Here is a 9,593-nt window from a genome sequence, read left to right as displayed (position 1 = left end):
GATGGAGTTCAACCAGGCAAATGCGAGGGGATGCATTTTGGAAGATCTAATTCAAGAGCGGACTACACGGTCAATGGAAGAGTCCTGGGGAAAATTGATGTACAGAGAGATCTGGGAGTTCCGGTCCATTGTCCCCTGAAGGTGGCAACGCCGGTCGATAGAGTGGTCAAGAAGGCATACAGCATGCTTGCATTAATCGGACGGGGTATTGAGGACAAGAGTCGGCAGGTCATGTTACAGTTGTATAGGACTTTGGTTAGGACTCATTTGGAATACTGCGTGCAGTTCTGGTCGCCACATTACCAGAAGGATGTGGATGCTTTAGAGAGGGTGCAGAGAAGGTTCACAGGATGTTGCCTGGTATGGAGGGTGCTAGCTATGAAGAAAGGTTGAGTGGAATAGGATTGTTTTCGTTGCAAAGACGGAGGTTGAGGGGGGACCTGATTGAGGTCTACAAAATTATGAGAGGTATGGACAGGGTGGATAGCAACAAGCTTTTTCCAAGAATGAGTGTGTCAATTACAAGAGGTCACGATTTCAAGGTGAGAGGGTGATGTGCGTGGAAAGTTTTTTTACGCAGAGGTTGGTGGGCCTGGAACGCTTTGCCAGCGGAGGTGGTAGAGGCGGGCACGATAGCATCATTTAAGATGCATCTAGACAGATATATGAACGGGCGGGGAACAGAGGGAAGTAGATCCTTGGAAAATAGGCGACAGGTTTAGATAAAGGATCTAGATCGGTGCAGGCTGGGGGCCTGTTCCTGTGTTGTAATTTTCTTTGTTCTGTTTTTTATAACTGGACTAGAATCATAGAATGGTTACAGAACACAAGACCATTCGGCACAGTCCCACCTTTTTCCCTGTAGCCCTCCAAAATGTTTCCTCTTCAGATAATTATCCAGTCCACTTTTGAAAACCACAATTGAATCTGTCTCCACCATATGACTCGGCAGTGTATTCCAGATCCAAACACTTATTGCATAAAAGAGATATTTGCTCTCCTGTCACCTCTGGTTCTTTTGTTAATCACCTTCGGGTTCTCTACCTTCCCCGAATGGGAACAGTTTCTCCCCATTTACTCTCTCCAGTCCCTTCAAGACTTTGAACACATCTATGATAATCAAGTCCAAGAAGTTTTATTTCTTCCTCACAGTAAGTCCACACAGTGGTGAAGAGCACTCCCTAGTCCCAGCCTGAACCATCTGAAGATGCCAGCTCCCTACTGGGCCAGCTTTTATCTCTGGGAATTAATGAGCCTCTGCCCCTCGGCATGGGAGCTCGTATTCTACGAGCCCCATGGGCAGAACGATCGGGTGGTTGTGGGGTTACAAAATGTCTAACAAACTCCTCTTAACCTTCTCTTCTCCAAGGAGAATAGCCCCAACTTCACTAATCTGTCCAACTAATTGAAGTTTCCCATTCTCATAAATCTTTGCAAAAACCTTTACATCCTTCCTGTGAAGGCTGAACCTGTGTTTTATGAAGGTTATTAACTAACGTGTTGTGTCCCTATTTATAAAACCCAGGATTCAGTATAATTTATTAACTGCTTTCTCAATCTGCCCTGTCACCTTCAAAAACTTACATCCAGGTCCCCCTGTTCCTGCGTTTCTTTTAAAATTCATTTTATGTCAGCCCTACTTGTTCTCCTGACTAAAATGTATCACTTCACACTTTTCTACGTTAAAGCTCATCTGTCACGCGTCTGCCCAATCCATCAGCCTGCCTATATCTTCCTGAAATCCATCACTACCCTCCTCACAGTTCACAATACTTCCATGTCTTGCGTCATCTTCAAATTCTGAAATTGTGCTCTGTACACCCATTTATATAAATATAAATCAGGAAAAGCAGTGTTCGCTCTATGTACCGTACCCCAACCAGAAGTATGTAAAGTTTTCAGTAATTCATGTTTTTAATAGGCTTGAATTAATTCATTAAATTGATGTATAATGAAATTCTAGCTACACTTAAAAACTACTGATTCAAAATACCTTATAGTTGGAAATAAATTGCCTACTGACAATTTTTTTAACTTACAAAACATTTATTTCCTTTTTGTATTAATCATTTGAGTCCCCAAAGGTCAGTAAAACCATGTAACAGCAGATTTAGAAATTATATGGCCAACATATTTTCTTAGAGCTCCTGCACCTCAGGTGCCTTTAGAAGGTAATGAAGAAATATGGCTGCCCAAAGAAATTCATCACAATAGTTTTGATAGTTCCATGATGACATGCTTACGCATGTCCTGGACAGTGGGGAGTCTTATGACTCATTCCCAAGTCATTTAATAGAGTTTAAACAGGCTGCGTGTTGGCACCAACCCTCTTCAGCATGTTGTTTCTCCAACATGCTCTGATACCTTCCATGATGGTGATCCTGGCATCAAAATCAAATATCACAATGAGAAGCTGCTCAGTCTGAGATAACTCAAGGCAAACACCAAGGTCTCCGAGGACATGAATTGCAATTTCCTCTTTGCCAATGACTGTGCTGTAGGTTAAGAATTTTTGCATGTGTCCTGTTATCATTATAGGCAGTTTGAAAATGTGCTGCTGAGATAAGTGAACTAATTCACTGGTCATGGATTGTGGCATGGACTCAATACTCCCTTGCATGCAACAGTTTTGGCCTTACAATCAGCACGTAGAAAATGGAAGTAATATATCAGCCTACTTCAAGAAACCCTATCTCAAGCCCAAGCACCATCCATGACCAGTGAATTAGTTCACGTATCTCAGCAGCACATTCTTTCAAACTGCCTGTATTGACAACAGGACACATGCAAAAATTGCCAATCTAGGAATTTTGATATTTTTGAGTCGTGCGGTAACAAAACAGGAACTGAGCCAAATAGGTCTCCCAAGAGCTAGATGTCTGTTTATCCCGAGCTAAACGCTTGTACCGCCCGTTCAGTCAACCTATTAGAAGCCGGGTGGTATGGGGTGGTACGCACATGGTGCATTCCATTTATGGATGGGAATGCTCCAAATTCCGCACTTGCGAATGCCATCCCGATGCCGGACACCAACGCCTCGGGTATACTGCACGTACTGAAAGTTTGACGAAGCCACTCCATGGTGGCTCGAGCCGTAGTTACATGCATTCTGTGGACCTCCATCCATTTTGAATGGGCGTCCACGATGATGAGGAACATTGCCCCCTGAAAAAGTCCCACAAAGTCCATGTGGAGGCGAGTCCACCGCCGACTCGGCAATTCGCCCATGTGGAGTGGTGCTGCCGGAGGCATCTTCTCATGCTCTTGGCATTGCATGCAGCGCTGTGCCAATCTATCTATGCCAGCGTCGATTCTGGTCACCAAAAGGAGCTGTGGGCCAACATCTTAACCTTGGACACTCCTGGGTGTCTGTTTTGGAGGTCTTGTAGGAGTGGACTGCGTTCAGGAACCACCACTCGAGCACCCTAAAGGATAACACCATCCTCGATGCTCAGCTCCTGAATCTTAGAAGTATAGGCCTTTAGATATCCCAGCAAGGCGCGGTGTTGGGCCCCATACTGGATGATGTGACTGATTATACACAATTGTGGGTTCATCTGGGTTCAACCATGGATGTGGGACGCCATAACCAGCAGGGTGTCCATAAAATGGAGGGCATCAATAATCTCGTCTGCCGATGCAGGCGTAGGTGGCCTGGTGGGGAGGGAGAGGGGCTCAACACAATTGCATGGGGAAGCTTGACCCCGGGACGGTGCTCCAGTACATACTCGAGCACGGCTAACAGCATTGCCAATGCTGGATCAGAGCTGACGCGAATGGAGGATGGGGGGGGGGGGGGGGGAAATCAACCGATCCTGCTTGAATAATCAAGCATGGGCGTGTGGTTCGTGAATACAGTGAATGTATGTCCGTAGACACATAGATTAAACTTTTCCAGAAAAACAACAGCCAACCCTTCCTTCTCTTTCTGCATCGGCCAACGCCTTTGAGGCGAAAGCGATGGGGTGCTCTGACCTGTTGACCATCTGGTGGACAAGTATGGCTCCAACCACATAAGGAGAGGCATTGCACATCATCAAGAGCGGTTTTGAGAGGCAGCACAGTGGTTAGCGCTGCTGCCTCACGGGTTGAGGACCTGGATCCAATCACTGTCCGTGTAGAGTTGTACATTCTTTCCATGTCTGCATGGGTCTCTCACCATGTCTTCTTGGGTCTCACTCCCACAACCCAAAAGGATTATCAGGCCACGCTAAATTAGATTGCCTCTTAATTGGGAAAATAATAATTGGGTGCTCTAAATTTTAAAAAAAGTGCGGTTTTGAAGGGTCAAAATGGGTCAGCCGTTTTGAGGATGATAGCTGCTGTTTCACTGTGATGAAAGATGTTTTCTGTGCTTGGGCCCATTCCCACAGTTGACCTTTCTTCAAAAGACGGTGGAGAGGCCCTAAGAGCGTGGCCAACTAGGGATGTACTTGCCATAATTGTCCACAAGGCCTAAAAGTGAGCAAAATTCCTTCTGCCCATCTGGTACGGGAGCCTGTCGGAACGCCTGTACTTTCTATTCTGCGGGATGCAACACATGGCGGTACCCCAGAAATGTGACTGGATACGTTGAATACACACTTTTCCTGTCAGAGGTGAACGCTGAGCTCCTTGGAGTGCCAGAGTTAAACGGCCAGGTTGTGTAAATGCTCTTGGTCAGATGAGCCCGTAATTAAGACTTTGTCCAAATACACTACCATGCACTCGGATTCCTTTTGGGTCCTCGACTACGGAATTATGTTCTGGCAATTATTGCGACAGTGAAAGAAAGGTGAGACCACAACAATGGTAAATTTACAAACAAATAATTTATTCAAGAAAATTACGCCCTCCATAATTCAGACTATACCACACAAACACCGGTAATAAAAATACTATGGGAAGCAAGGTAAACGACACATCAAAAATTCTTACTTTTACACAGGTTTACTTAAGTAAACACAAACATATATATATATATCCACTCACCCACCCCAACCTCAACAATCTAACCTAATTGGGAGTTTCTGTGGGCTGAGGGAGTATACTCACCATTCCCAGGAAGAATAGTTAAACCGGCACGGATGTCTCTGGCTCTTCCTCAAAACTGACTGGTCCTTTTGGCTGCTGGGCTTTGATCCTGTGTAGTCTGGTGTTCGTGACCTTCTGTCTTATAGTCTGGTAGACGCCCAGTAGCAAGTGAAGAGAGAGCGAAGCAACAGAGCGAGAGCCTCTTGAGTCCTGTATTTTTAAGGGCAAAAGCCTGAATGGAGCTGCCTGGCCCCTCCCACAGATGAGTTCCAGGACAAAGCTGCTAATTGCTGACGGGATGAAATTGATTTGATCAGTTTCTCCACAAAAGGTTCCATAATGTCTCTGGAGACCGCTGATCTCTTGCAAATGGCTCAAGTGGATGTTGGGAACAACTTTAATCACTTTCCCATCGGTATAGTGTGATTTTGTCTGGCCAGGGCACAACTGATTTACATCCCATTGTTTATCTTGGAGTGAATTCGGGCCGTTTAGATCTTCCCGGATAATTTTTCCGTTGGTCCTGTCATGACTCTGGCCTACTTTATTCCTATCTGATATGAGTCTTACGGATGTATATGCCTGCAGACATGGATTCTGTTTTCTGTACAGCATTTGTCCTTTTAAAATGGGATATATCCTTTCTAGTTCTTGTCCAGTTTTGTTCAGTTTTTTTGTTCAGCTGATGAGTTGCTATAACTTACAGAGACCCGGTTCATCGTCATCTTGTAATCACCACATAGGTGTACGGAGCAATCCAGTTTCATCACGGGTATGATTGGCGATACCCAGTCGGAGAATTGGAGAGGGCGAATAATGTTCAGACTTGCCAGTCGGTCTAACTCAGCATCTGCTTTGGGCTACAAGGAGAATGGCACTGGCCGAGCGCAGAAATAACATGGTTGAGCCAAGGGGTCAACGCTAATGCGGGCAACCAGACCCTTTATGGTGTCCAAGCCTCCCTGGAAGACGGTTGGAAACTTCGACAAAACACCTTCAAGGCTATGCGGGTGCATACTACACACTCTCTGCCAATCTAGCTGTAGGTGGCACAACCAATCCCGTCCCAGCAAACTCGATCCGCCTCTAAGGACCACGACCAGGCGTAGATACGCGGACTGCTGCCCATATTGAACGAGGACCATTGAGGTGCCCACTATCACCAGTGATTCCTCCATATGTGGCAAGCCAGGCATTGGTGGCCCGAAGGGTCAGTATCTGGAGGCCTGACCGAATCCTGTTGTACGTGCAGCGGCTGATCACGGACACTGCTGCTCCAGTGTCAAGTTCCTTTCAGATGGAGTGTCCCTTCACCTGCGGAGAAACTTGGATCAGGGCCACCCGCAATGAAGCCACGCAGTACAACTGTTGGTAGGAGCTGTCATCCTCATCCATGTAGTAAGCTCAGACACCGGGGAGCACACGTCTGGCAGGTAGGTGAGTCCTCACAGGGCCGTCGGCCATGATGGTCCATGTGGCCAGCTGTCGCAAATGCTGCTGATTGGTAGCAGTACTCCGGGTCCTCTTGGTCTGGGTAAAATGTTCAGCAATGCTCCAGACCCCCCCAGGGAAGGTGATGGGACGTTGGTCAATGTGAAAAACATTTTAAGGGAAGGTTGCCCCTTAATAGTTTCCGTAGGTCTTGATCTGCTGCAAGGTCAAATTCTGAAATGTCTGAATAAAGAGATTTGATGGCATATAGAGTTCGAGCTAAAGTAAATTTTACATGATGATCTATGGAAGGAATATATTTGTTTTGCTGAACCAACTTTTCAAAATGCATGTCCTTGTTTGTATATATTTGTATATATATATTTAAAAATAAATTTAGAGTACCCAATTCATTTTGTTTTCCAATTAAGGGGTAATTTAGCGTGGCCAATCCACCTACCCTGCACATCTTTTGGGTTGTGGGGGCGAAACCCACGCAAACACAGGGAGAATGTGCAAACTCCACACGGACAGTGACCCAGAGCTGGGATCGAACCTGGGACCTCGACACCGTGAGGCAGCAGGGCTAACCCACTGCTCCACCGTGCTGCCCTTGCCTCTTCTACTTCTAACTAAAATCCATTGTATTAATAGCAATGTTAAAATATGATTTTCAGAAATTTGTTCTCTTTCCTCCATGTTCAGGATGCATGATTCTATGGATGGCAGCTACGCTCAGATACCTAACTCCGCTGACCATTCTTCATGTATGAATCTACACAGTGAGTGTTTAATGTTCTATTTACACCAATGAAGCAATCACAATCAAGTTTTATCCTGTTCTTGTCATGTATTGAGAAAGGATAACAGAATAGTGATCAGAAGAAATAATTTTCCCTCATTACGCCAGGAGCACAGGCTGAATTGCATTATCTCCATCATGAACTGACTGGTCAGCTAATGCAACCTTGAACCTAACTGGTAGATTGCCACAGGGTTCAGTCCTTGGGCTGCAACCATTTACATTCTATATTAATGACTTGGATGCAGGGAAAGAAGATACTAAGCCAAATTTCCAAATGACACGAAAATAGGTGGGATAGTAAGTTGGAATAAAGAAATAAGTCTACCGACAGAGAAATTCCAGCTAGCCAGGGGGAACGAGCTAAGGTATCTACAACTCAAAAACTTCCTACGAAATGAGACAAGGACGTACCCACAACTGCCACGACAGACATTACTGGAAGAGTTACTGGGTGCAAGCATACTAGATAAAGGAAACTGTAGCGACATGTATGACTGACTGGTAGAGGGCCGACACCGTACTGGACGCAAGAAGAAAGAAATGGGAGGAGGACCTGGGGATTGAAATAGGGCGGGGACTCTGGAACGAAACACTGCACAGGGTCAACACCACCTCCACGTGCGCAAGGCTCAGCCTGACGCAGCTAAAACTGGTACATAGAGTCCACTTAACAAGAACCCATATGAGTAGGTTCTTCCCGGAGGTGGAGGATAGATGTGAACGGTGCCAAGGAGGCCCGGCCAACCACGCCCACATGTTCTGGTCTTGCCCCAAAGTGGTGGGGATGAGGGTGGAGCCATGCCCGAAAGTGGCGGTTTTCGGGGTTTCAGACCAGCCAGATCTACTCCTGGGGAGGAGGGCGGACGCCCTTGCCTTTGCCTCCCTGATCACCCGCCGGAAAATCCTGTTCGGCTGGCGGTCAGCAGCGCTACCCAAAGCTGCAGACTGGCTGTCCGACCTCTCGGAATCTCTCCAAATGGAGAAAATCTAATTCGCCATCTGAGGGTCAGACAACGGCTTCCACAGAACGTGGGAGCCATTCACCCAATTGTTCCGGGACCTGTTTGTGGCCAATGAACAAGCAGAAGAATAGCCAGGTAGCCAAGAATCAGGGGAAAGTAGCCAAAGTATGAGAGGGAGAGATAGACCAGGAGAGGGGAGTAGGTGGGGGGGGACAGCTAAACCTAAGAGGAAAGAAAGGTGAGCCCCAGGAGGGTGCGGGGGAGAGGGAAGGCGAAGGGACAGGAAACAAGAGAGGAGAACCAGGGAGGTGGGGGGGAGGCAGGGAAATGACAGCCAGAAGGAGGGCACGGGATACGATAACAAACTTGGCATCTCCAGGAACAGAGAACAAGGAGAATACAGGCGAAAGACGGGAGGAATGGCTGAAGCAGAGGTGAGCGCGAGACGACAAAGGCAGCGAGATCCGTCCGGGAGAAGCAAGTGACAACACCAACACCAAACCCATTCGAGTATTGCCCACTGTAATTGTTTCTCCGGCACCCAAATGTATATTTACCCCCCCCAGCCTCCATCCCCCACTCCCTCCCCCCACAAACAGTTGCCTACTTATGTGTTGTAAATAATTTTGCCAGTTGTACAGAGTTGCTGCTGTTGAGTTGGTACACAATACCTTACCAGTTATTCTATTTTATTTTTTATTATTACTTTTTTTTTTGGTATGTTTGGGTGTGCCCTTCTCTTCTATCTATCTATAATATATATATATATATATATGTGTGTACATATGTATATATATATATATATATATATGCACATAAAGATATATATATATTTCTTATGCTGTGTACATAACAGTAAATATACTTTGTTCAAAAACCCAATAAAAACATTTAGAAAAAAAAGAAGAAATAAGTCTACAAATGGATGTGGATGGTGAGTGGGCCAAAATTTGGCAGATGGAGTTTAACATGGAAAAGTGCGAGGTTATCCATTTTGGTTGGAAAAACAGAAAGGCAACTTATTATCTAAATTGAGACAAGTTTTGAGTGCCTCGGTGCAGATAAATCTCCTCATGCACGAATTGCAGAAAACTAGTATGCGCAGGTGATCAGGAAGGCAAATGGAATTTTGGAATTTATTATGAAAGGAATAGAGTATAAAAGTAGGGAAGTGTTACTGCAGCTGTACAAGGCAATAGTGAGATTGCACCTGAAGTATTGTGCACAGTTTTGGGCCCCTTGAGGGATGTTGCATTGGAGGTAGTTCAGAGGAGGTTCACTAGATTGATTCCAGAGGTGAGGGTTTTGTATTATGAAGAGAAATTGAGCAGTTTGGGCCTATACTCTCCAGAGTTTAGAAGAATGAGAGGAGATTGTTGGGC

At 45.8% G+C, this 9,593-nt stretch overlaps 1 protein-coding gene across 1 annotated transcript in view; it reads right to left on the bottom strand.

Annotated features, from left to right (window-relative positions):
- The window catches only part of rad21b (RAD21 cohesin complex component b), a 146,702-nt gene extending 141,594 nt beyond the window's left edge, over positions 1 to 5,108 (bottom strand). The window contains exon 1 of the mRNA XM_072467417.1: positions 5,035 to 5,108. The gene's annotated coding sequence lies outside the window, so the exon portion shown is untranslated. The remainder of the gene's footprint in view (positions 1 to 5,034) is intronic.
- Between the last annotated feature and the right edge of the window lie 4,485 nt (positions 5,109 to 9,593).

Source organism: Scyliorhinus torazame, chromosome 11 (assembly GCF_047496885.1).
Source record: "Scyliorhinus torazame isolate Kashiwa2021f chromosome 11, sScyTor2.1, whole genome shotgun sequence".
In the NCBI taxonomy this organism is placed as follows: Eukaryota; Metazoa; Chordata; class Chondrichthyes; order Carcharhiniformes; family Scyliorhinidae; genus Scyliorhinus; species Scyliorhinus torazame.
This window is presented reverse-complemented; position numbering and strand designations above follow the sequence as displayed.